We start from the raw sequence: 27,828 nt of genomic DNA, 5'->3' as shown, positions 1-27,828 counted from the left end.
TGAGCAGAAAATGTTACGAACAATGGACAGAGGACAGGGATTGACTTTGTGGGTCTCGGACCGCTGCAGTGTCCCGGGATGCTGCCAAGCATTGTCTGATTTACAACCTCTGGCAGCCAATTGAGCGGAGAGGCCCCTTGAGCTGGAGGAAACGACTGTTTTCTATAGCTTCGCAAGCTGACTTTGTAGATACACACAGGCCGATCTTGAAAACACGTGGTGCACAAATAATAGGCGAGCCTTTTCAGCAGTATTTTCTAATTCCAGAGGCCCTCTGCACTGATGTGAGGCTGCAAGACCACACTGGACTTGCAGTATACTTTAACTAATAAACTTTCCACTTGACTGACGGCCGCATGTGTTCGTTAAATTGATTTTTCCCTCTACCTGTGTATATTGTTGATGGGCTGCATTAGATATTATCACAGTTATCAGAATCTAAATGAACTGGAATGTAGATTAATCACCCATCAATAATTGACAAAAATAATGACAGGATCACCATTTCATTAATATGGTGGTCCGGTCATTATTTTGACAATTGTTGGTAGGTGATTAATACATCGACACCGGATTGATCTTTTATAAAAGGAATGACACAAGTTTATTGATTAAAAATTGGACAGAAATGCGTGTTAAGCATGATGACAAAAAAACAAACATGATCTGATGGCAGCACAAATATACAACGAACTGTTAACAACTCTGTGTGGTGGCTGGTTGCCAAAGATTAAGGCTATTCTGATTGAATTATTTACTCTGGCTCAAGATATGGATAATGCACTCTGAAATTATTTGACGCTGAATGTATCTAGATGGATTTATTCTTCACTTCTTGTTATTCTACGTTGTTGTAGCTGAGAATAAGTGGCGAGATTGTGATCTAATTTGCCCTAACATTCCGGAGAAGTAATACAATATCCGTTTTCTCGATGTGCGATGCTGTCTCAAGTGACGGTCATGGTTCAAACATCTGTGGAGCAGCGATGGGGCGCCTGTAATTCCCTATCACTGGCATGAATTATGCAGAGTCATGGCCGGTGACCTGTTAGATGGATTGCAATTACTCTCTAACAGAACCCAGAAATCTCAGCAGATTCCAGAGTGTGACACTCCCGTTTGCCGCTCATGCCATGGACCAGTCTGATTCATTTATACAGCAGTGTGCACAAGGAGATCAAACATCAGAGTGGCAGGCCTGCCATTAATAGGACATCCCTTAGTACAGTGAACTGTCTGAGATGATTGATGTCTAAGCTGTTGGTACAGCTAAGTCCTCAGCACAGGGTTTCTAGTCAAGACCAGACTCAGTGCGAAGTCACACTCTGGACAAGTGTCCCAATTGCATCCCACTCATAATAAAAGTTAAGACCAATATCATCTCCAGACTGGAGTCTGAATCGAAAGAACCACTCCAGAGAGGAATCTGAACTGGAAGACCGAGTACGTCGTTTTCTCACTTTCCATCAAACCTCAGTAAACTCTGCCTATGCACTCCCACAACTGCTTACACAAGGCTTTCACACCAATCACAAGACTCCACAAGCTCTATGTATGTCTCCCCTCCAACTTGTCTGCTCTACTCATCGGCCAATCCTAATCTAAGTTACCAATATTCTTCTTCTCTTTTGAGGAGAAGCGTCCGATCCCTGACTCACAGATTCCTATGCAGAGAGAAGGTGTTTGGCTCCTGACTTGTTTGTTTCCATTGTCACTATAGGCAGCACCTTATTTTGAGTTTCCCTGTAATCGTTATGCGGACAGCTTGAACATTACCGCATGCTCAACCAGTGGCCTTGGCTAAACTACGAGAAGTACTTTTGTTTGCCAACGTCGATCATTTCAGAGTTGTCTTCCAAAATTGTTTTAAACGCCTGACGCTTCCCAAAAGACTCCTTAGGCCAACGGACGAAATCACATGGTGACTTCTTTGCTATCATCCGGCCGACGATGAGCACTCGCTAATTTTTATGGCATCCAATACTGTTCATCAACGGCGTTTATGACACTGTTATAATGCGTTGGCTTGGTGACCTAGATTTCTCTCACGCTCATGCCCACTGCTGTAACAGGAGGCACCTAACAGGTAACTCCAGGCAGACCATTTTTCCACCTCATCGACCGAACACATTGACTACACACCATGGGAGAAGTTCTTGGGCCCAGCATTTTGTCCCCAGTAAATGCTTCGAGATGATCCTTTCCCTAATAGCTGCACATGGCTTTCAAGCCCCAAGCATCCACTGCGAGATTTACTGTTAAATGACTAAACTGCCAGCTACTTCTCAACTCCAAAAAAATACTATTCGAAGGAGATTCACTATAAAAGCCCTACAAGCATCGAGAACGTACACGCTTCCATCATGCCTGCTCATGCAGAAAACTTCCAGTCATCTCAAACATCAACATTAGGTTGTAACCTTGAATGTGGACAATAGTGACTCGTCCTCTCTCAAGGCTAATTCCATGGATGTGAAGACATGGGAATGGCTTGTTATAGCGTGACGTCACGAGCACAGAGATGGTGCTCACGTTTTTCAGCAGCGGCGGAGAGTTTTGTGGCATGATCAGCGTCTGAAGGTGACGTGCTATTTTAGCAAGACTCTGTATGCTGAAGGGAAAACTTGGTATTGGGCCATAATGTTTTGTAATTTTGCTGTTGTCAACAGGCAATTTTCTGACCGGAAAAAAAGGGTGTAGAGTGTACAAGAATGCCAAGTTTTAACATTCACAACCGGACTTCGGTAGGTAGCGGTCTGAACAGATTTCGCTGATGGATGTCCGTCGACGGCAGACCATCGCAACACACCCTAATTTTCTCCAGAGAGCCACCTCCACACCATAGCTGTTCATCTAGGCTCTGCCTTGCATTTGACGCCCGAATACGAAATAGACGTCTCAAGCATAGGGTGTAACAGAAAACTCTCCCATGCTGATCCCTATGCGTACACTTTCAGCCAACACCACCCAGCTCAAAATCAAACTGTTCTGAGGGCATCAGTTCACCTAGCAGAAGCTGTCGCTCATTCTAAAAAATATGCCATGAGGAATCTTTGCAATGTCTTCTATGAGAATGATTGTAGCAACAAACAAATACTGCAAGCGATGATTAGCCACCTCCCAAGGAGACATCATATCAAATTAGTCTTCAGTCTTCCACCTAAACTACGCCAGCTAATGAGGCCTGTAATAGATAATGTGGTCTTGAAACTCCTGCTGTCTACAATATACTGAGTGAAGGTGGGGGGTAGCAGCACTGAGTCATGTGTGCTCATGATTTAGTGCAGGAATGAGTGGGAGAGGTATCTATGACTACTCGGTCCGGAAAATTGGCCAAAGTTGCTTAGACATAATATTGCATTTGACGGCACTTTTTCATAATGAGTGCTGACGGTTTCAGGTACAACGTAACAAAAAGAACTATATACGTAATTGTTATATAAATTTAATAAAGACACAGCTCTGCTATTATTGGTCCAAAGCCTGGGGCCCCACCTCGCAAGTGATGGAAGAGTAGGAAAGGATGGAGTAACAACCTCGTTAAAAAAAACAGGGCCCACCTTGCTAGTAAGACCCTGTTGTAGAGTCCCTGCCCAAGTTTACTACGTGAAAAGCGGCCAACAAGGTTAACGGTTGATGAAGAACAGAACCTCCCAACGGAAGAGAGAGCAGAAAAATTACTTCTTTGATTTACAATCTTGTTTGAATAACTGTGGCCTTAGGGTTACTACAAACAAAACTTTTATGGGTCATGGAAGTGTTTAGTGAAAAATAAGTTACTACAAGTGAATGGCCCACTGTACGAAAGTACGTAAGGACACATTCGGATTCTGGGGAAACTGCCACACCACGCAGAGACAAGCTGGAGAGTCTTCGAATCTCATGCAAAATGAAAACTAAACAACCATTACACTCAGCAACCTTTAATGTGAATATATTATTAGAGACAGGAAAACTTAAGAAATTAATGTACACATAAAGAATCACAACATATTGATAACAGCTTTATAATAAACGAGATATATAGCCACAGATAATTTTGAATCAGGAGGGTTGAGGATATACAAAGTGAAAGTAAGAAGGAGAATGACGAAACATATAACATTTCTTCGAACAGCTTTTATTAGAGAGAAAAAATTTTAATTCGATATTTCCAATCAGAAATAATCTCAAGTCTCACATTTAAAAGCACAAACAAAATGTACAATATTATTAACGCTCATCTGCCCATAAGTGGAGACAATAGAAAGAAATAAGATAATAATGGAGAGCTTTTGGAACCAACCAGACTAACTTATTTACAAACGTCCAGAAACAAACATCATCACTCTTGGTGATTTTAATGCACGGATTGGCAAAGGAAAAAGTATAAAAAAATTGTTGGAAACATAAACGGCATTATACTAACAGAACTTTTATACAGGCATAATAACAGATCTTCACCAGGTGCAAAATCCAATTCTGAAATATACAGCATTCAAAAGACTACCATGAAAAAAAAGCATGGGCTTCCCCAAATACCAACTTGACTATGTAGTAATTAAGAAACATTTCCCGAAGAAATTATGAATGTTAGAGTGCTTAGAGGTGCCAACTTGGATTCGGATCATTATCTTCCTAAAATCATGTTTAAACTCGTCCCAAATAGAAAACAAAACAAATTAAAGGTAGGAAATACAGCATGGATAATATACCAAGTTCAGGCGACTTCAGAGGGATGGCAGCGAACATCTAGATTCAAAGCTGAGAAAATATAAATGAAAACATACTTAACTAAACTGAATAAATACCATCCTAAACTAAACTTAGAAAACATGCACGGTGCTCGATGGAATGCTACACATCCACTGCAACAAGAAAACAAGGAGCCAACAATGGCATTCACAAGAAATGGATAAAAATAGATTAAATTTCATTACACTTAGGAAAATATGAAAAAAGTTAAAAATATAAAATACGTTAAGGAGGCACACGAAACAAAACTCTTCTCCAAATTGATGAAGAGTTTACAAATAAATAAATAAATAAAATAAAACCAAAAAGCTTCTATAGAACTTTCATACAAAAGTATCAAAGTACAAAGAACCCGCCCTTTAATTTCCAGATGCTAATGAGAACACTGCTCACAAAAATATAGAAAATTATAGATATTATCAGAATACAATGAGAAACTCTTGGATTGTCAACCCATTCTTGAAAAATTTTAATTTACCCCAAACAATTCTGGTATATTCGATTCAGAACCATAAACAATTTATGAATTACAAAAGGTCATTCCAGAATTTTTAAAAAAATGGAGCATCTAATGAAAATCATGTAGTGGCTGAACTGTGAAAGAAAGCTAGAAAGCTAATAAAAATGGCATAGATCTGTTCAATATATCTTCAATAAAATTTAGGAAGATGGAGGAATACCATTAGAATGGAAAGCGTACACCCTCTGCATAATAAGGTTCCCAAACAGGCCCAGAAAATCACAGTGGAATATCATTGCTGGATATAACTGATAATATTCCTTCAAAAGTCCTGTTAAGTACAGCAGAGCCACAATTGGACCCACAATTTTTGGGTGTACTAGGGAGGCTTCGTAAAGGGTAGATCATGCTCTGAACAAATACTAAACCTCAGAAACAATACTGCAATCCAAAAATAAAGGACAAAGACGTACATAATTTCCTTCATTGATTTCAAGAAGGCATGTGATTCGATTTATAGAGAATGCTTAATATCAGTAATAGAAGAACTGGGTCTGAATAAGTAAGGAAGTAGCACAGTAAAGTTACTATTACAAACACGTTATCAAAAGTTAAATTAATCGATGAAGTATCAGACCCACTCGAAGTAATACCATAAGTAGAATAAAGGGACAGGCTTTCCCCGTTATTGTTGGAGTGTGCAGTTGAGAAAGTAATCAGAGAATGGAACAAAATATAGAATGAAATAACACTGCGTTGCGGAAACACAAAATCTCAAAATCAGCTGCATTGCCTTTGTAAATGAACTGGCCTGGTTTGTTGAAAAAATGAAGGAACTAAAGGAGCATATCCTTGAACTTGAGAAACAAGCAGCTGAAACAGGTAGTAAAATTTCCCTTGGAAAAACTAAAATCGAGACAAACAGGAGAGACCCAAATAAACAACTAAAAGTACAAGAACAGAAAGTAGTAGTAGTAGAAAAAAATAAAGTGTGGGGAAATACATTATTTTGAATGCAACGGAACACAAGCCAATAGAATGCAGGAAAAACTTGAACTGCCCTTCCAAATGACAAAAGAGATGTACAAAAAAAAAATAACTTTCTCGCCGGTCCAAAATTAAGGTACTAATAACCTCGCCGTTGGGCGTCCATAAGCTACAAACACACACTCCAAAAATTAATCTTTACAAATAGTTCAAATGGCTCAGAGCACTATGGGACTTAACTTTTGACGTCATCAGTCTACTAGAACTTAGAACTACTTAAACCTAACTAACCTAAGGACATCACACACATCCATGCCCGAGGTAGGATTCGAACCTGCGACCGTAGCGGTCGCGGTTCCAGACTGTAGCGCCTAGAACCTCTCGGTCACCCCGGACGGCTAAGCATTAGAAAACAATTATCAAGTACCCAGGAAAAACCCTGACCATGAATGACGTAGGCGAAATAGAACAATTAGCATTGAAACAAATAAAATTTTAGCGAACAACGTAGGAGCAATACTTGAAGATCATTAAACAGTACATATCAAGAAAGAAATTCTTAGAAAAGGAGCTGAAAAACTCCAGAATACTACGTGAAAAAGGGGACTAAATTTTTGTAGATATCTTCTCAGAATGAACTCTGAGAGACTAGCTAGACGATTTTTTTATTTGTTCCAGAATCGCATAACGAAACCTAGGTTACGGAAATTGAAAAGGAACTAAGAGAATTAAAAATTACAGTGTAGTCATTTCTCGAGAGAACTGCTCGAATAGCACTAAACGCGGCAAAATTAGTTTGCAAGACAAATTTAAAATAAAGTCAAAATCCATTATCTCGGAAGAGGAGAGAAGAAGGTCAAACACAACGAAGAAACACCTGAGATACAGGAGGGAAACCACGAGGGGCAATGACTGACTCGTCGTATTCCAGAGAGGGTGAGATGGAAGAAGATGAAAGAATAAAGACTACAATATTCACTTGTGTGGAACCCAGTAATCGCGAGGTGAAATGAGGGCGGCAGAAGCGGAAAATATTGCTTTGTACGGCGGTGGCGTGAGTACCAGTGACATTACGGTTGCTACCACAACTATGTATGGAGGAGGCCAGTAACCAAATATGTCCAAAACCTAGCTAAAAGTAATTATGAATTCCAAATGACGCAGGAATTGTGATGGTATTTAGGAGACAACCTGAGGCTAGCCTACCAATTCTCATAATATCCGTCGAAACCAACAAGTTATCCAGAATAGGAAAGGAACTTCCGGGACAGACTTCGAGCGCATAACTAATGATGATAGAGAAACATATCTCCCAAGGAAACCGTTGGTTTTCTCACTGACATTTATTACAAATGCTTTCAGTTCACTTTCCCCCTACCGTGATGGATAAAACTAAATCATACCAATGCCGAAACCAACGGCCTAAGACTCACAGAGTACTACAGACGAATCAACTTGTTGAACACCATGAGCAAGGTACTGAAAACATTAATATTAGTACGAATCCAGTAACCAGTCACCGAAAACGGGCGAATAAGGCTGAAAGAACAATACGTATTTCTGAGGCAACTATGAGCAGAAATGCAAATTGTACGAATGATTAAACATGATACGAACTGCTGGAATTCCTCTAAATCAACAGCAGCCACTTTCCCCTACTGATACATACCTTATGATAAAGTATGTCAAGAAAAACTGACGAGAAAATCATAGACCGTGACTACCACTCCCCAGTGCTACATCCATCTACTGGACGGTTATCTACAAGGAAAAACTATTACGACACAATTGAAGGAAAATATTCTAGCGTTATCTGCTGACATACTATAAGGGTCGGTTTTCTCGCCGGCATTGTTTAGTGTTTCCTTCAGCGAATAATAAAAACTAAATGTACAAGTTCCTCAAAAAGCTGAGAAAACAATACTTCCAAAAGTTTTCAAGACTATAAAGAAAGTGGACAAATTCGTTGTGTGGTTCAGGAAGAATAGAAGTGCTCTAAACGCAAGCAGAACCACAAAATTGACAAAGGCTTTTTCTCACCTCAGAAATTAATTTGTTTTGTTTCTTCGTAATTATTTCAATGACTTTAAAGTCTTCGTGTAAACACAGGTACAAACAGTAGTTTGCCACAATTAGACACTCAGGCTGTCACATCTTCATCTACACCTATGTTTATGTCTATACTTCGCAAGCCACCTTATGGTGTGTGGTTCAGGGTATTTTGTGCACCGCTGGCAGTTAGTTCCTTTCCTGCCTCAGTCGCGAATGATGCGCGCTCTCGTATTTTGCTTTCACGATCCTCGCGTAAAATGTTCGTAGGAGGAGGTAATATACTGTTCACTCGTTCTCGGAGTTTTAACAGTAAATCATCTCGTAATCCACAATGCCTCTCGTGTGATGACTGCTATTGGAATTAGTTCCACACATCCGTGGTCGCTTTTACACTTACTAAATGTACCTGCCACGAAACGCTCTCCTATCCCTCGGATCTTCCCTACATCATCTGTCGTATTCCCTGGATAACACATAGCGACAAATAATACTGAAACATCTGTTGAATAAGGGTTTTAAGCTACCTCTTCCACTGGTGGACTACACTTCATGAGGGCGATAAATGTATCTGCAATCAGCCTTTCCTACGGTTAGTTTTTTGTGTATTTCTAAAGCGCTCCTTAGGCTTACTCCCAGATATTTAACACGTTACTATCACCAGTGGCTTGAGACTTCCTGCCGGATTACACATGTCTACTGGAATGTAACTCGAACCTGTCCGTATCTGTAAAGTAGTCTTCATCTGCCAGGAAGTGTCGAATCAGAGCACACTCCGCTGCTGAGTGAAGAAGAATTCTGTATCACCAGTGATTATTCGACAATCGTGTAATCAAACGATAACTAGTCTTTCCCTCTGCTTATTCCCTATAAGTTACATTTTTTATGTTTATTATCAACGGTCAATCCCTGCACTAAATATCGATCATCTGTGGGTCCTCCTACACACTCCCACTACATATTCTCAGAGATGCTCCCATTTTCCTTTCTCCTGCCCAGATACGCTTGTCTTATCTCATTTCCACTCCATCATATGCATTATCTGCAGCACTACTGCACCAAATCTCCTTCAAAAGCTGCAGAATATCCTGTACCATTACTTTAGTCCTAGAAAGGAATCTAACATACTTCCTTCTCCACCTTTATACATAAACTACCCATGCCTGACTTACATTTTTCCAATTTTTGATCTACTACCATTCAGCAGTCAGCTCGGAGCTGGTGACCAAGATTGAGGCTAAATCTCCACGTCTGTATCATTTGTTTTAAAATATCATCTACACATTATCCGTCATTTAATATTTTATTTTTATCCCTATTATATCTAAAAAAAATCTGCACAGTTGAAGAGCAGCTACAGGCTGCCGCCATTACCTCTCCCCCTCTACCAACCAACCCTCACACTGACTGAACATTAAAATTGCAGCGTCGTATAAATGACATACAACAAACGTCAAACTGGCATCAAGTGTATATAAATGTAGGTGAATGCTCTAGTAGGAAGCGTCGGAAAGTCTTTCATACTGCTCGCAGATGATTCTGTTGACTTTAAGAAAGTAGCGAACTGGAAGGCAGTACCGCTTTGCTGAATGACCTACAACGGATTGATGACGCTGACGCTGAATGTAAATAAATGTAACATACTACACATACGCAGGAAAAGAAAACTGCTACTGTACAACTACACTTTGATGAAAAACTCTGGAACCAGAATCTAACATATAATATCAAGGAGTAACTATCCAGTTGTAAGATGGCAAGAACTATGCCCCTTACATGAAATCATTAAAGATCACCTAACTCACGTTGAGCGAACAGTAGGGCTGAACAGAAATGACTAACAAGGCACATTGGATATTGTAGACTGTAGAGGGTATAGTAAGGACGTATTGGAATAATTAATGTCAGGTGATAGTTTTAAAGTAATTCACACGACATGAAAACTTTGTGGCAATGCGTCGATTTACTGGAGGCTAGTTTATCCTAGGGAAGCATTCGAGTGACCGTGGCCAGCTGGGGAGCGGCGAAGGGAAGCGACAGTGGGCAGCTTAGAGAGACTCAAGCTCTGAGAAAGCGGTAATGGTGCGCGGCCTCCAGGTGCCTTGAGATGAGTGACAGTGAGTGGGTGGTTGACCCCATGCTGGTGTACCAGGAAGCAGATGGAGAACTTGTACGCCTGTTGATAAATGTCCGTCGTCCCGTTTTCAGTGAAACATGCGAGAAAGCTGCGCAAAGCTACGGTGGAGCGGTCAACAGAGGCCAAAATATGTGTGTTTGTGACTATAGCAACTGCACGCTGAATTCACGGTCTGCAGAGTCTGAAGTAAATCATGTGAAGAGCGACAAATGAAATACACCGGCCTCCGATGGGAACGTAGGACCAAGGAATCTGAAGTACTCTCCTGGGAGTCAGAATTCCGGAAAAATTGGTGTTTTGTGCAGACGCTAACCTTGATGGATGGCCCGGGAGGAGCTAAATAGCAGACGTTGAGAGGAAGGGAAAATTTTTGGGTACTTGTTCACTTCCCAGAGCAGGCATTCGTCGGCGCTGGGAAGCGACACATAATTAACACGACTTGCGGTGCAATTGGCGTAAGTGATTTTGCTGTAGGGGAAACCGAGGCGAAGAGCGGACTGAGAGAAGTTCCCGTAGTGGTCTTCCGTTCCCAGCTTGCCTAGAGTGCGGACCTGGCATTCCTTACTCGGTTTGCCTGAGAAAGAGTGAGTATCTCAGCAGTTTAGGACTTAGCAAATGGAACGATTGAGCTTGGAGATGGGAAGTTTTGGTTCAGCTATGTACTGAGCAAGATAGCTAGGAGTGAATAGACGAGCGCAGCCTTGCAGCACCACGAGGTCGGCCGACCTCTGCACAGCGACGCCGCTCCGCCACGCTGTATTCGGTGATATTGCGCCAGCTCTGGCTACTGATTAATTTGTTGGATCACGTCGGCAGAGTTTCCTCGAGGGTTTCATGGGCCGTGTATTGTAGAATTCTTCTCGCACTTTGCGTTACGCCTGGGTCAGCCGATAGGAATTACTTTTGAGTTATCGCGCCTTACTCCACGCAAACGCAATTTATTACCACTGACTGATAGGAGAGTCATGTAATCTGATGATTGAAGGTCGGGAGTTAAAATAAATTTGTGCTAATCGACTGCATCTGTTTTCAATCAAGTAGTTGAAATCTCAAGTCACTTTCTTAATTAATTTTAGGTTCAACATTTGCATCTGGAGTTCAATAGCTGAATATAACATCAATGTGCACCCCTTTTTAATTAAACTGGTCAATTCTGAATCAATTAATGTCAACACTGTCACCGCAGTTCAATCAGGAGTTACAGGGCCTTATTACTTTTTTTTGCGTTATCCGATATTGCGGCAGTTTTGCCCTCTCGGTTGATCTGTTAGTCAGTTAGCTGGGGCGAACACACGCCAAAACCAGATAAGTGACGGGTGGGGTGTTACACAGTAATAGTGGAAGAAGGACGGGTGTTGAGAAACGGTATTTGTGGTTTTCTTTTTTGTATTGTGATGTCTAGGAAATCTATTTTTCTCTCTTTCAGTTTCAAGGATGAATTGTATTTTTGGATGAGCAGTGTTGACGACTCTGTGTAACTCTACTACCCAGTGGAAATGGAAATGAGCGTTTGGCGTCATTGGCCGGCACAGGTCGAGCCGCCTTGGTGCAGGTCTTATTACATTCGACGCCACATTGGGGGACCTGCGCGCCGGATGGGAATGAAATGATGATGAAGACAGCACCCAGTCCCTGAGCAGAGAAAATCTCCGACCGAGACGGGAAACGAACCCGGGCCCCTTCGGACGGCAGTCCGTCATGCTGACCATTCAGCTATCGGAGCAGACGTCCAGTCATGTGATCCAGCTATCAAATTATGTGATCAGCAGTACAGTACCAATATATTAACTTTTACTACTTTGGTTAGTTCTTCAAATATTTTGTTTTCAAGATGTTTAAGGAAGATGTTGGTCAGCAGGCCAGTTGCGGATGACCCAATGGGGAGCATTCCTGTTGAATGTAGAATTCGTCTCTAAATCTGATATAATTTTGTCCTCTGTTATATGACTAAACACCACTATCTAATGAAACACTGTTCACCACTCTAAACGAATTATCGGGAAACACAAAATAAAGCACACACACACACACACACACACACACACACACGCAAGTGCGCGCGCGCGCGCGAGCGTGCACTTAGGATGAAAGCAAACGGATCAGCTCCAAGGTTCGAGGACGACACAGCAAAACAAAATAGTAAACAAATGACAACCGTAAATTTGTGCAGTGAAACGTGTGTCCAAGCTACAGCAACATAACACGACGCGGTATTTACAAACGAGCACGAGAAAAAGTGGCTAAACACTGACGAAATATGAAAGATAATCCATGAATAAAAAAGTACACGAAATAGTTGGCCTGACCTATACTTCACAAAACTTTTATCGATGTCCACAGGTTCAACTCAACCACACGAAACACATCTGGTACATCAAAACAAACTTGTTATAGCTAAAGACTAGCTGAATACTACAGTGTTAGGGCCAAAAACTGGCATATACCACAAATTTTTCCATAATAGTCTTAGAGAGCGGACACTAAACAAAAAAAGTTCAATGGAGATAATTTTGTAAAATCCGTCATGTTTGAAGATGACATGATGTACTAATTCGGATCTGTGGCTGGTTTTGGTTGGGAGCCACAGGACACACAACATAAAATAAAAGGTAAAGTGCACATACAATTTCAGTGCCAACAAAATCTGATTTATCATATTTCTTAACCTAGAAATAACCGGAAGATAATAAAAACCAACTGAAGGTACCATAAATGTGATGAAACATGTTTGGGTGTAAAATATACCCTTGCAAAAGAAGGTGCACTCATCCTTAACTTATTATTGTTTTTCTGCAAGTACGGGAACCGAGCTCAAAACTACAGTACAATGGAAACTCTCCAGAGAGATCTTAAGAGTAATGACTGCATAAAACAGATAGATTGGAAATCAGATCCCAAACTGAAATTCACAGGAAGAATCTAAGGGAATGTAACTCGTCCACAAATGAATTGGCTTATAAGATGCTTGTTCAACTGATTCTTGAGTACTGTTCATCAAATTGAGATTCTTACTAGGCAGGACTGATAGAAGAGATAGAGAAGATCCAACGTAGAGCGGCAAGTTTCGTGACGAGTTCCTTTAGTCGGAGAAGCTTAACGAACTTCAGTGGCAGATATTACATGCGAGGTGTTGTGCATCACGGAGAGGTATATTACTAAAATTTCTAGAGCGCAATGTCCGGGAAGAATCGGAAAACATATTACTCACTCCCACATACATCTTGCGAAGTGACCATGACAAGAAAATTCGAGACGTTAAAACTTATACAGAAGCTTACCGACAATCATTCTTCCCATGTTCCTTTCGCGAATGGAACAGGATAGGGGGGATCAGTTAATGGGACGAGAAGTATGCTCCCACTACACGCTGTCAAGTGGCGTGTAGAATATCATGTAGATGTAGAAGTGTACTATACGCAGAAGTATGCAAATGAACAGCATTTTAGGACACCTGCACAAAGTAGGTGGGAGTAACACCAACTCAATTTGTATACAAGGAAAGATCGAACAATCGATTCCACATTCAGAAATCGTATTTGAGCGTGTTATGTCTCACTATGAAAGGGAAACGCCTACCAGAAAACGTCGAAATTGGAGAGCGGCACGGCCGAGGCCTGCCGAGCTTGCAATTTATCGTTCAGCGATATCACTACTCACATGGGTTGGGCTGCTAATGAGGAAGCTATGGATTCCAGAAGGCCATATTCAAAACCATGCACAGTCTCGGTGTCCCCATGGAAACAATGCCAGAGATCGGCAGTCATGTTCATCGCTCGGGCTGGCGCCATCGTGCTGCTACGCCACGTACTTCGAGACAGAAAAACGGCTTTTTAACAGCGAGACAAGTATCCACACGGACAGTGTGATGACGTCTGGAGCAGCAGGGGCTGTCAGCACGGCGACCACTGTTGCGTCTTCCCTCCTTGCAGCTCCAGAGACGCGTCGACATGATTGGGTTGCTAAGAGACTGGCACGCTACCACTTACTAGCCATAACGACTGTATAAGGGGCGATCAAAAAGCTTCCGTCTGAGAGCGTTGCTGCAGCGTATTTGCAAGCAGCACGACTCCGATGCGGGTATATACACCGAAGTGCCAAAGAAACTGGTATAGGCATCAGTATTCAAATACTGAGATATATAACAGGCGGAATACGACGCGGCGGTCGGCAACGCCTACATAAGACAAGTGTCGGGCACAGTTGTTAGATCGGTTGCTCCTGCTACAATGGCATGTTGTCAAGATTTAAGTGAGTTTGAATGTGGTGCTATAATTGGCGCACGAGCGATAGGACACAGATTCTCCGAGGCAGCGATGAAGTGGGGATTTTCCCGTGCTACCATTTCACGAGTGTACCGTGAATATAAGGAATCCGGTAAAACATCAAAATTCAAATCGTGGTGGCCGGGAGAAGAACCTGTCAGAACGGGACCAACGACGACTGAAGAGAATTGTTCAGCGTGACGGGAGTGCAATCCTTGCCAAAATTGCTGCAGATTTCAGTGCTGAGCCATCAACAAGTGACAGCGTACAAGCCATTCAATGAAACATTATCGATATGGGCGTTCGGAGCCGAAGGCCCAATCGTGTACCCTTGATGACTGCACGACACAATGGTTTACGCCCCGCCTGGGCCCGTCAACACCGACATTGGACTGTTGACAACTGGGAACATGTTGCCAGGTCGGACGAGTCTCGTTTCAAATTGTATCGAGCGGATGGACGTGCACGGGTACGGAGATAAACTCATGAATAAAAAAAATTTGATTCAAATGGCTCTGAGCACTATGGGACTCAACTGCTGTGGTCATTAGTTCCCTAGAACTTAGAACTACTTAAACCTAACTAACCTAAGGACATCACACACATCCATGCCCGAGGCAGGATTCGAACCTGCGACCATAGCAGTCGCACGGTTCCGGACTGCGCGCCTAGAACCGCGAGACCACCGCTGCCGGCAACTCATGAATCCTTGGGCCCTGCATGACAGCAGGGGATTGTTCAAGCTGGTGGAGGCTCTGTAATGGCGTGGGGCGTGTCCAGTTGGAGTGATATGGGACCCCTGCATGTTGTCAAGATTTAAGTGAGTTTGAACGTGATGCTACAATCGGCGCACGAGCGATAGGACACAGCTTCTCCGAGGCAGCGATGAAGTGGGGATTTTCCCTTGCTACCATTCCACCAGTGTACCGTGAATATCAGGAATTCACTTGTTATATGATACGACTCTGACAGGTGTGGATTCCGACGGACTTGGACAATTCCAGCAGGACAATGCGTCATCCTACACGTCCAGAATTGCTACAGAGTGTCTCCAGAAACACTCATCTGAGTTTAAACACTTCAGCTGTCCACCAAACTCCCCAGACATGAACAATATTGAGCATATCTGGGATACCTTGGAATGTGCTGTTCAGAAGAGATCTCCACCCCTTCATACTCTTACGGATTTATGAACAGCCGTGCAGGATTCATGCTGTCAATTCCCTCCAGCTCTAATTCAGACATTAGTCGAGTCCAAGCCACGTCGTATTGCGTAACTTCTGCGTGTTTGTGGAGGTCCTACACGACATCTGGCAGGTCTACCAGTTTCTCTGGCTCTTCAGTGTAAACACAGACATGTACGCAGGGGATTAGTTTGGCATTCGTGTCTTTCCCATGTGCGTGCCATGAATGTGGTAACTATTTCGATGTTATCACCATGTGGACGTAGACGGAACCAACGTACTGTTATTCTTTTTTTGGCTGCCGAAGGACACGCAGTGGTAGACGTCCATCGGTCAGTGCAGACTGTGTATGGGGCAGCATGTCTGTCCATAACCACCGTGGTGGTCGCGAAAGACACAAGACGCCGTCCCATAAGGGAAGGCCAACCCAGAAGTTAAGTCAACGCAAGTGGGAGACTTTCTACCACCCACCCTACAGTCCTCATCTCTCGTCATGTGATTACCGTGCTATCTGTCCCTTAAAAAAAGGCCTCGAAGGGTCAACGATTGCAGTTGGACGAGGGTGTGCAGTATCCACATAAGGACTTCTTCACGCAACAGTGTATTTTGAACCTGGCGAGTCGGTGAGATTATGGACTCAATGCTCATGGCTGTTTTGCCTGATTGGCATACCGGTTCTGGACTGTACAGCACTCGAACAGAAACTTATTTCGGTCGTTTCTTATAGAACTCTGACACTGAACTTGAAAAACAGGGAGTGACGTATCCGTTGAAAGGGTCCTGTAGCCACATCTCATTAGTCAGGTAGCCCATTTTCACTAGCATTTCTCTTTCTTTTCTTGCTTATCTTTTCTCATAACTCTCATAGTGGTGTTATTGAATGAATGTGGTTGTGTGTCACATTGCTAGACGGTGGCGTAGTGTGCTGCAGAAAGTCTGCGATTCTCATACAGATTCAGCAGCAGTTGTACAGAATAGCCAACTCTCGTAGTCGTCAAGTAGGCAAAGAGGTTTGCGCTACTTGTGAGAAATCCACCAGCGTTAGGTTGGTGGCGGAAATGGCATCTTTGGGTTTTCCGAGCCACGCGGAGCGTGGAAGAGGCTTGAGATGAAAAAGGGAGGCAGTCTGCCGCTCGTACGGGAAGCGTCCACAGCTGTGGTCCAGTCGAAGAAGGGTGAGTTAGACTGACCGCGTGGCGCGTTGTTACTTGGCGAGGGGAGAGAAGTTAGCTTTTGGTCTCGCTTTTCAACCCTGAAAGATTGCTTTGCCTTGTCGCAGCAAGGAATGCAAACGTTTGGCAGATTTTTCTTTCAGTAAATTTCTGTAGCAGGCATGGATCCGCCGGAAGAGCGCCTCACAAAGGTCTCGATAAGAAGCGAGAACTCGCTTCTGTATGAATGTCTGTTTGCCTTCAGCTGTTCCTGCATGCGCTTTTATTTTTCTAACCATTAAAAGCTTTGCCTTCTCGTAAATTTTCCTTGATTTATGTATCTTTCGTCCGTGGGGTGCCATCCACATGGTTGAACATTAGAGTTTGTTGGGCTACCGTCACCACTAACTGTGCGATTTCATGTTTGTTTTAAAGAATGTTAACTGTTTGATTGTGTGATGAGATATTGTTGCAACTTGGCCACGATGCCTAGAATTTGCGTCTCCACAAACCACATGGCACATGGGTGTACTGCGAAACGTGTACCGTTTCACGAGTTATTGCGGTCAGTTATAAGGCAACAGCAGTTTTATGAGTGATTCCCACAAATGATTTTAAGTGTAGATTGTAACGGTGAATGTACCGACGCTTATCTTTAATGTTTTAGGAATTAAAGTTATCAGGAATTGTGTACATGTCTCACACCCATATCTTAGGAATAAATGATTTTATCCACAATTTTCTCTTCTACTCCGAGGTTACGTTTTTGCCCCTAAGCCACCCACCTCATAGCTTTCCCATTAGCACATCCAACGCGTTTCCTTACGCACAGGTCCAGTGATTAGTTTCCCCTTTCATTTTAAAACAAATGCTTTAGATTAACTCCTATTTTCAGGTGTGTTGCTGGGAGTTGATCTTATGCACAGTGTCCATGCATTTTCTATTTTATTTTAAATGTTTGATTCTCGTGAACAGTGCACGGGCAATACTATTAATTACATCGCATCCCCTATGAGCGATATCACGACGTATGCATTTTTATGAGTTTTTGGTCTGTGATCAAATTAATTTATTTTCCGACTCGGCCAGACCTTTGATTAGTTGTATGATTAGAGTCGGTGGTGACCCTAATGTTAACGAAATAACCCGTAGAAACAGGTTAGTTACACCGTATCTTTCATCCAAGCACAGTTCTATTAGATGCCTATCAGGATTAGAGCCATGGTTGTTGCTACATTTCCAACCCCCACTCTCCAAAATCACCCACAAACTTCATCACGCGTTGTCCCTGGTATACCGCTCACGAACAATGAGTAACGTTTTGCTATTTGCTACCCTTCCTGACATCGAAATTCTGATGAGCAGTAATGCAGCAAAGAAAAATAAATACCAGAAAATGAAAAATGAGTTGTCAGAACATCGGTTTTGATAAATGCCGGACTGCAGCCGCTCGGCCACGTTTACAGATGGCGTTCGGGGCCGACTACTGGAGACGCTGGCAATTAACGGCACGTCCGCCTCCGGTCGGCGGGGAGGGCGAGGATGCTGCCCCCTGCGGTGCAGCCACCGTTCGCCAGTGGCAGTTTGTTTTGCGGCCGCAGGAATGCAGCTCTGTCTGTATCGCGGCCTCCCCATCTCACGTCTGCAGGTGTCCCTTAAGGGCTGTTGCTGCACCTGCGGCACATGAGCAGGATGGCGGATGGCGGGATGACACCTAACTGCCCTCTCTGCGCCGTTACAGGGTGGCCGCGTCTGAGAAATACTGAGACCCTGATGAAGTCGGCGATAATTAGGTGTTACACGACACCAGCGACATCCAAAGGAAGCAACATTTCAAAAGTTTTCCCATCTGATGGTACGCACCCTTGAGCTACAACAAAAAATACTTTGCGGCATGGCTTGAAAAGAAAGAGTCGTTTGATGTAAAACTTTTGTGGAGAGCTGGCGTTGATAGTAACGAAATTTTTGCCTAGTTATCCTGAGACTTGATGCGCCGTAACGGGAATCGAGAGTCATTTGGATCATCAAAATTGTTTTATTCTTGTCCTTTTTCAAAGTAGCCATCTTGTGCGTAGTTTCTTGGTTCGAATATGGCGTCGTCAAAACACTCGTTCTTTGCAATACTTTATCGTTAACGACAGTGAAGTCTAAAAATAATGACATTTTGTAAGTTGTCTGCCCATTCACTGACATCAGTTAGGAAGTGAATGGCTAAATCCGAGAAAGGTTTACTACTTTAAGAATGTAATCCGCATGGATAATAGTGCATAGCGGCAGCCGCAGGTGAAAATATTGATAAAGTCCTGAATTTAGTACCAACTCAACGGCGATAAGAGACGTAAGGAATTGCTGACGTAATAAAACTTGACGGAAGCTTACGATATAAAGGGTGTTACAAAAAGGTACGGCCAAACTTTCAGGAAATATTCCTCACACACAAATAAAGAAAAGATGTTATGTGGACATGTGTCCGGAAACGCTTAATTTCCATGTTAGAGCTCAGTTTAATTTGTTCTTCCACCTACGCTCAATGGAGCACGTTATCATGATTTCATGCGGGATACTCTACCTGTGCTGCTAGAATATGTGCCTTTACAAGTACGACACAACATGTGGTTCATGCACGATGGAGCTCCTGTACATTTCAGTCGAATTGTTCGTCTGCTTCTCAACAACAGATTCGGTGACCGATGGATTGGTAGAGGCGGACCAGTTCCATGGCCTCCACGCTCTCCTGACCTCAATCCTCTTGACTTTCATTTATGGGGGCATTTGAAAGCTCTTGTCTACGCAACCCCGGTACCAAAAGTAGAGACTCTTTGTGCTCGTATTGTGAACGGCTGTGATACAATACGCCATTCTCCAGGGCTGCATCAGCGCATCAGGGATTCCATGCGAAGGAGGGTGGATGCATGTATCCTCGCAAACGGTGGCCATTTTGGACATTTCCTGTAACAAAGTGTCTGAAGTCACGCTGGTACGTTCTGTTGCTGTGTGTTTCCATTCCATGAAGAGAAGTAATAAAATGTACTCTAACATGGAAAGTAAGCGTTTCCGGACACATGTCCACCTAACATATTTTCTTTCTTTGTGTGTGAGGAATGTTTCCTGAAACTTTGGCCGTAGCTTTTTGTAACACCCTGTAAGGTACATCACAATTAGTAACAAAAACAGTCACGGGTGAATGAATATGAAAACAGGAGCGAGAGAAGTTTACATGATTTCCGTAAAACGCTGAGAAGGTTTCTTTGAAAACACGATCGATTTCCTTCCCCGTCCTTCCCTTATCCGAGCTTGTGCTCCATCCATAATAACATCATTATTGACGGCACGATAAACTATAATCTTTCTTCCTATTGTGGTAAAGCGTTTCCCCTTCTTCTGCACCATCACGATGTGTATGCTGGGGACATTCTCACTGCCGCGTCGGTGCTCTACTATTAGCCAGAAACGCGACACTTACCTCTTCTCCTGCGAGCGGCTTCAGGATGTCAGCGAAACATAGGCGAATTCGTCCGGTAGCAGCTAAAACGTATAAGGCTATAGCCAGAACCTGGATTTCATATAACACGTTAATTATATGAAACAAATAATACGCTTGGGTTCACTTTGTCAGTTCAGCACATGGACAATGAATGATAAAATCACATATGTAATACGAGGGTGGCTTGATGAGTCTGGTGAAAAAGCAAGAAGAAATGTTTCTTTCCTAAACAACTCGCCTCACTTCTCGACGTAGTCCACTTTGAGGGATATACACCTGGTCCAACGACCGTCCAACTTTTCCATCCCATTGGAGAAATAGGTTCTATCAAACTCTACAAATACTCATTTACTGCAACTATCACTTCCTTATATGATGAAAACTTTTTCCCAGCAAGGCAAAGTTTCAAGTTAGGGAACACGACTAAGTCAGTTGGGGCTATATATGATAAATAGGCTGGATCAGGAACCTACTCAAGGCCCAGTTCACGCACTTTCGCCAATTTCATCGCTAATATGTGTGATGGTGCATTATCCTGGTGAAAGAGCACTTTCATGCGTATCAACCTTGGTTTTTCTTCAGCCAACGCAAGTTTCATTCGATCCAACAATGAAACATAATTAGAGCTAGTTATGGTACTGCTTTTTTCCAAGTAATCAATAAGGATTATTCTTTGGAAATTCCACTCCTTACCAGGTGACAAGATGGTCTTTGTCTTCTTTGGTGCCCTTTCACCAGCCTTTGCCCAGTGTTTTGACTAACGTTTTGACTCTGGCGTGTAATGATGGATTCAGATTTCATCAACGGTCACAAATCGACGCAAGAAGTCTTGTACATTGCGATTAAACATTTTCAGATACTGTTGGGACAGATGCGATTTTCTTCGACGGTCAGCAATCGCAGCATCCACTCGCACACAAGTTCTTCATAGCCAGTTCTCCGTGCAAGATATGACGCACTCGGTCAGTTGAGGTGCCTACAGACTCAGCAGCCTCCCGAATGTTTATTCGGTGGTCTCGCATTACCATAACTGATTTTGTCAGTTGTTGCCTTTGAGGTCATTTTAGTTGGATGATCGGTGTGCGCTTCGTCTTTCGATGCTTATCCAATCATGTTTAAATTCATTAACCTAAAAGTGCAGAGTCCGAGTTCTGTTTTGATTTGTGCGGCAGTCCAGTCTTTCTAGTGAAAGTGCTTACTAGCTGCACGAAACTCGGTCTCTATATTTTCCATCACAGTCGTCTCACTGACCAACTCAGGCTGCTGTCAACAATGAACTATTATCTGTACATTGTGGCAATTTCATACACGAACCATGGAATATCCAAACTCACCAAACATGAAAGCGCTACAAAAATGTTCCTTTCTTCCAGGGAAATTTATCAGACTTATCAAAACCACCCATACTTTCAGTCCTTCAACGACTGAAATTAAGTTAAACTTGGAAACTAACTGTAATCTATTTTCAGAAAAGTTTCAAAATGCACTGGCAAGTCTTACCGCAAAGCGCAGCTTTAGGCATACTTTTGCAAATTTGCGGCATCATACCATCATTATCACCTGACTAGACTCTAACTTGGCTCTGTCTCTTTCACCGGCCATCTGGGGCTATATACAATGTCAGTGTTTTTTTGGTTCCCACGACGCGTTTCGAAGGTTTCAACATCTATCATGAGATGGATGTACATATGTTGGTATGAACATGTGTGTATTGTATTACGATGTTGGGGTATCTTGTAAGACACTCTCCGGTTGTCGCAGCTCCCTTTCTCTGACGCAACAAAGAAAGTTTACAACATGTGACAGTTTACATGTGGTGTTCCCAGGGCTCTCGGGTGTCCAGCCGGATGCTATCGTTGTACACTCGTGGAAATGGAAAAAAGAACACATTGACACCGGTGTGTCAGACCCACCATACTTGCTCCGGACAATGCGAGAGGGCTGTACAAGCAATGATCACACGCACGGCACAGCGGACACACCAGGAACCGCGGTGTTGGCCGTCGAATGGCGCTAGCTGCGCAGCATTTGTGCACCGCCGCCGTCAGTGTCAGCCAGTTTGCCGTGGCATACGGAGCTCCATCGCAGTCTTTAACACTGGTAGCATGCCGCGACAGCGTGGACGTGAACCGTATGTGCAGTTGACGGACTTTGAGCGAGGGCGTATAGTGGGCATGCGGGAGGCCGGGTGGACGTACCGCCGAATTGCTCAACACGTGGGGCGTGAGGTCTCCACAGTACATCGATTTTGTCGCCAGTGGTCGGCGGAAGGCGCACGTGTCCGTTGACATGGGACCGGACCGCAGCGACGCACGGATGCACGCCAAGACCGTAGGATCCTACGCAGTGCCGTAGGGGACCACACCGCCACTTCCCAGAAAATTAGGGACACTCTTGCTCCTGGGGTATCGGCGAGGACCATTCGCAACCGTCTCCATGAAGCTGGGCTACGGTCCCGCTCACCGTTAGGCCGTCTTCCGCTCACGCCCCAACATCGTGCAGCCCGCCTCCAGTGGTGTCGCGACATTCGTGAATGGAGGGACGAATGGAGACGTGTCGTCTTCAGCGATGAGAGTCGCTTCTGCCTTGGTGCCAATGATGGTCGTATGCGTGTTTGGCGCCGTGCAGGTGAGCGCCACAATCAGGACTGCATACGACCGAGGCACACAGGGCCAACACCCGGTATCATGGTGTGGGGAGCGATCTCCTACACTGGCCGTACACCTCTGGTGATCGTCGAGGGGACACTGAATAGTGCACGGTACATCCAAACCGTCATCGAACCCATCGTTCTACCATTCCTAGACCGGCAAGGGAACTTGCTGTTCCAACAGGACAATGCACGTCCGCATGTATCCCGTGCCACTCAACGTGCTCTAGAAGGTGTAAGTCAACTACCCTGGCCAGCAAGATCTCCGGATCTGTCCCCCATTGAGCATGTTTGGGACTGGATGAAGCGTCGTCTCACGCGGTCTGCACGTCCAGCACGAACGCTGGTCCAACTGAGGCGCCAGGTGGAAATGGCATGGCAAGCCGTTCCACAGGTCTACATCCAGCATCTCTACGATCGTCTCCATGGGAGAATAGCAGCCTGCATTGCTGCGAAAGGTGGATATACACTGTACTAGTGCCGACATTGTGCATGCTCTGTTGCCTGTGTCTATGTGCCTGTGGTTCTGTCAGTGTGATCATGTGATGTATCTGACCCCAGGAATGTGTCAATAAAGTTTCCCCTTCCTGGGACAATGAATTCATGGTGTTCTTATTTCAATTTCCAGGAGTGTAGTATCTATGCTTGACACTCAAGAGTCCTGGAAACAACACATACGCCGGGAAAACCTCCGATCACATATCAACAACCTCTACGGGGAGGATATGTACCACCTAGTGAAGAAAAAAGAATGGGACTTAAACAATCGCATCTGGCTAGACACCCGAGAGCCCTGGAAAGAACACATACGCCGGGAAAACCTCCGATAACATAGTTTACTTGTGATGTGTTATGACAGAGAAAGAAACCTTTGACCACTGGAGTCACAGCCACAACCTGCCCCAAAATCTTAACACAATACACACGTATGTCATACTAACATATGCAAATCCACCTGATGATGGAGGTTTAAACCTCCGAAACGCGCCATGAATGTAAATAAACACTGACTGGTAACAGTAAACTTGTTGTTTCATTCGACAGAAACGTTTTCTTGCAGTGACGAGTATTTAATTTAAGGACATAATTGTAGATTAAGTTCCCTTAGGATGAGAGAGGGAATGTTAAAATAGAACAGTGTAAAGTCACTCATATTTTTTGGGAGATTTACATTTTTCATCAGGCTTTTGGCGTAATAAGGAAATGGGCGCATTCCGTAGAGTGATGGTAAAACGCCAGATTAACGTAATCATTTAAAATTTCTGTTATTGATGACTTTCTCACTCTGACTGAGATGAATTAGTGTTTCAATTTATTACACGGCAGCAGATTAGTGTACGGGGACTGTCAGGAACTTAAAAGAAACAGAGCCAGCAAGCACGCACTTCATTTGGCCCTCGGAGAAGCAGCGTTAATGAGGTGTATAATTGGGACAATCTCTGCCTCCCATCCCGTGTTAACTTGTCGGACGTTTTATGATTGGGACCGGCTGCGGAGCCAAACGACCCGGGGAGCATTTCACAGGTAAATTAGATAACGGTCGGCCGGCAGGAACGGGCCGCGAGGCGCGAACGCACAGGTAGCCGGCCGGAATGTCAGCCGGCGGGGAGGGAGGCGAGGGGTGGCTCCGTCCAGATGCCGAATGTTGCGGCCTATAAACGCGGCGCGAGCAGTGACAAAGGCGGCGGCGGCGGAATGCGATGCGGCGGCTACCGGGCCGAGCCGGGCCGCGTCCGCGTGCAGTTTATTACGGCTGATGAGGGCGACCCCCGCGGCGCCAGGTAGCCGCCGGCGGACTACCTGCGCACAGCGGGCAGCGAGCGCCCTGCCCCTGGTAACGAGCCCAGCTACCCCCGCACGGCCCGGCACTTTGTATGCTCCTGCGACTAACAGTGGACTCCAATAAGCGACTGTATCTTGCACCCCTTGGAACGGCTCATTTCGTCGTCGGTAAAGCGGATGCCAGATCGAGATTCATTGGAAGAATCCTAAGGAAATGCAATCCGAAAACAAAAGAAGTAGGTTGCAGTACACCTGTTCGCCCACTGCTGGAATGTTGCTCACCAGTGTGTGATCCGTCGAAGTAGGGTTGATAGAAGAGATAGAGAAGATCCAACGGAGAGCACCTGTTCGCCCACTGCTGGAATGTTGCTCACCAGTGTGTGATCCGTCGAAGTAGGGTTGATAGAAGAGATAGAGAAGATCCAACGGAGAGCAGCCCGCTTCATTACAGGATCATTTAGCAATCGCGAAAGCGTTACGGAGATGATAGATAAACTCCAGTGGAAGACACTGCAGGAGAGACGCTCAGTAGCTCGGTACGGGCCTTTGTTGGATTTTCGAGAACATACCTTCACCGAGGAATCAAGCAGTATATTGCTCCCTCCTACGTATATCTCGCGAAGAGGCCATGAGGATAAACTCAGAGAGATTACAGCCCGCACAGAGGCATACCGACAATCTTTCTTTCCACGAAACAATACGAGACTGGAATAGAAGGGAGAACCAATAGAGGTACTCGAGGTACCATCCGCCACACACCGTCAGGAGGCTTGCGGAGTATGGATGTAGATGTAGAAATAGGCTATGGACTGGAGATAGCGTTAAGCTCGATATCGGTCGTGCTTTAATCAGAAGGAGCGAGTGGGGAGCCTGCTGCTTCGGCTGCGAGGAGTGGTTGGTCTGGTGGTGGTTTCCGGCGATGTAAAGGGTGACTGGCCGCTCGCTCGGTGACGAGAACCCTGGAAACACTGGACGCTGGGGATGGGAAAAACCGACTGGCTACAGCCGAAACCGATATTTTGGTTCTGAACGACCAGTAGTTTTCGGCATTTGTTTCGTGTCGGTTGTAATTACTGTTTTTCTTTTCTTTTTTCTTTCTTTTTACTAAGAAATGGTAAAAAAACGAAATATCCATTAGCCGCAGCAGCAATAATAAAATTTTTGGTTTTTAAATAAACATTTAAAAGAACGGGTTGTTTGAATTCGAAAGATTTCTATTGCTTTGAAATATTGCGTTATTATAGAAAGTGGGAAGACCGATCAGTACCATTTTAAAAACAATGTTGACATAAAAGAACAACAAACATATGACATAAGAATTGGTGCAGCATTGCTGACAGAATACTGTACCTGTGAACAAGTGGCGTGGACTGTTGGATGCTACTTGTTTACATAGCGTGCAGAGCTTGCCGCATCTTGTCTACATGGTACTTTTTCGCTGTTGTCGTCGAACATGTATTACGGAATGACACCATCCTTAGTCTGGAAGTCCTTAAGGAAATGCGGTGTCAGTAAAGCACAGTGCCCATTTGGTAAAACATGTAGAACGTGAGGAGGCAAAAAAAAGGTTCAAATGGGTCTGAGCGCTATGGGACTTAACATTTGAGGGTATTAGTCTCCTAGACTTAGAACTACTATATCGTGAGGAGGCACAAAAATGGTTCAAATGGCTCTGAGCACTATGGGACTTAACATCTGAGGGTATTAGTCTCCTAGACTTAGAACTACTTAAACCTAACTAGCCTAAGGACATCACACATCCATGCCCGAGGCAGGATTCGAACCCGCGACCGTAGCGGTCACGCGGTTCCAGACTGAAGCGCCTAGAACCGCACGGCGACAACGGCCGGCAAGGCACAACAAACTTGCTTCATACAAGGATAAAGTTTACAGCTTAATAATTCATTCATATATTGATGTGCCAGGACATTATGATGACCTACTTAATATACTTAATAGACAGTATGTCCACCTTTGTCACTGATATCAGCGGCTACGCGTCGGGGAATGGAAGCAATAAGGCCTTGGTAGGTCGCTGGAGCCGGGAGTGCGGTGTGCTGACCACACGCCCCTCCTATCCGCATCCTCAGCTGGGGATGACTCGGCGGTCGGATGGTCCCGATGGGCCGCTTGTGGCCTGAAGACGGAGTGCTCCAGGTCGCTGGAGGGAGTTGGCACCACAGCTGCACACACAAGTTACCTAATGCCCATAAGTTTCGTGGAGGGAGCGATGGCCTCTGACTCCACGTTCAATCACGCTCTAGATGTGTCCTGACTGCTTCAGATCTGGCGAGTTGGGCGGCCGGCGCATCAATGTGAACTCGCCACCATGTTCCTCGAACCACTCCATCACACTCCTGGTCTTGTGACTTGACACACTAGCTTGTTGAAAAACGCCGCTATCGTCGGGAAATACACATACGATCGTCATGAAGGATGTAAGTGGTCTGCAACCAGTGTACTTCAATGTTCCCCAGAGCATAATGCAGCAGCCACCACCGTGACTTCGTCCCGCACTACAGGTGTCATGGAGATATTCCCCTGGAAGGCGATGGTTTCGCGACCCCCATCGGTATGACGAAGAAGGTATCGGGATTCATAACACCACAGCCACTGCGCCAACGTCCAGTGCTGATGGTCACGTTCCCATTTAAGTTGCCGATATCGTGGTGTTAACATCGGTACATGCAGGGGGCGTCTGCTGCGGAGGCCGTCGTTAGGAGTGTTGTGCGCACTATATCTACAGACACGTTTTACTCCCCCCCCCATCATTAAAGTCTGATATCAGTTCCACCACAGCTCGCCACCTGTCCTGTTTTACCAGTCTGCCCGTCCTACGACGTCCGACGTCGGTAATGAGGGGTGGTCAACCAACTCCACGACATCTGGTCGTGGTTTCACCTTGGTTTCGCCACCTGTTGAAGACACTCACGACAGCACTTCTCAAA

The sequence above is a fragment of the Schistocerca gregaria genome, chromosome 2, assembly GCF_023897955.1.
Source record: "Schistocerca gregaria isolate iqSchGreg1 chromosome 2, iqSchGreg1.2, whole genome shotgun sequence".
NCBI lineage: Eukaryota > Metazoa > Arthropoda > Insecta > Orthoptera > Acrididae > Schistocerca > Schistocerca gregaria.
The sequence above is the reverse complement of the archived record's forward strand: the minus strand, read 5'-3'. Positions refer to the sequence as shown.